Genomic DNA, 1,477 nt, shown 5'->3' with positions numbered 1-1,477 from the left:
CTATTTTTGTTTCTAAAGGTTGTCAGTCATAGCTTTGTCCTTAAATATGGCTGAATCATACTTTCCTTCAAGAAATACTTATTGACTACCTGCTATGTTCCCTTCTTTGCTGCAGTGTACTTTGCGCAGCTCCGCAAACACATTAAAGCAGCCAGCAATGTTGGGGTATATGTCTCCATACTCATGAAGTGGTCCACAAGCATCTAACATACAGACTACCCCTCTGCACGTGGCGATTGATGGTCAACCCGAGATTCCCTCCACAGGTGTCTCTCTCCCAAGTCCCATTTCTTCTGTCTCCTGGCTACCTGGCCAGTTGTTGGTTTGCAAACCTTGAGAACTTCTTGGGTGAAATCTGAAACCAGCCCCATACATGTAGTGTGAGACTGAAGAAAGACTGAAGAAAGAAGCAGACTACTCCAGATTGGTAGATGGCAGGTTTAATAAGCAAGGAAATTTACATAGGAGGCTTGTCCTGGGTATCTGCAAGATGAGTAGATTTCTGCGCCTGCCCCCCAGAATCCTAAAGTTTTATATAGAGAGGTTCAGTCATGTATACTGTCCAGATAGTCTCAACAGCACATTGCTCTCTCAAGCCTGCATCCCTGAAAAGGGCTCTCTCTGTGGAAACAGTAGTTGAAACATATGCTCCAAAGACAGAGAAGGAGGTGAAGAACCTCCAATCGCCCAGGTCTAGGTCAAGGTTCAACCAGTGGTCATGCCCTCTTGATAACCTCCTCCAACAGTCGAGGTTTCTCAGCCTGGCACTGCTGATACTTTGGGCCAGGTAATCCTTGTTGTTGGAGCTGTCCTGTGCATTGTAGGATGTTGAATAGCATCTGTGGCCTCTACCAACTACCTGCCAGTAGCAACTCCTCACCTGGCCCCAGAAATATCTCCAGAATATATTGCCAAATAACTCCTAATTGAGAATCAATTGTTTTAAGGATTATACAGTAAAATATTACTATGGTAGAAGATATTGGGCAAGGGAGATTTAGATAGGACTATCTGAGAAAGCCACTCTGAGGAGGAGACATAACAAGCTAACACCTGAAGACTAACAAGAAGCCAGTTTCCTAATGAGGGTAAGGAAGAGGTTCCAAGGTTTGGGGAAGCAAATCTGAGAGCCCTGTTTCTTGAGCTTCATGGACTCAGAAACTGAAACAAGGCTAGTGTAGCTAGAGTGCAGTAGCGAGGGTTAGGGTTGGAGATGTTGGCAAGCCAGACCCCACGGGGCCTTATAGACCACTGTAAGGATGAGTTCTAGAAAAATCCTAACCTGCAGCCATTTTGTGCTCATTCTGTGGGTTTAGAAGAAAACTGCCATGCATAGACTTTTGTACCATTTAAAGAAATGATACTATTGGAAGTCGTAGATGAGTTAATATTTCTAATTATTGAAGAATTTAAGCTTTGGAGCCTGAGGGCAGTGACTAGTTAGACACACACGTACACACACACACACACACACACA

This window comes from Hipposideros armiger, unplaced genomic scaffold (assembly GCF_001890085.2).
Source record: "Hipposideros armiger isolate ML-2016 unplaced genomic scaffold, ASM189008v1 scaffold_384, whole genome shotgun sequence".
In the NCBI taxonomy this organism is placed as follows: domain Eukaryota; kingdom Metazoa; phylum Chordata; class Mammalia; order Chiroptera; family Hipposideridae; genus Hipposideros; species Hipposideros armiger.
Note: the sequence above shows the minus strand (reverse complement) of the source record.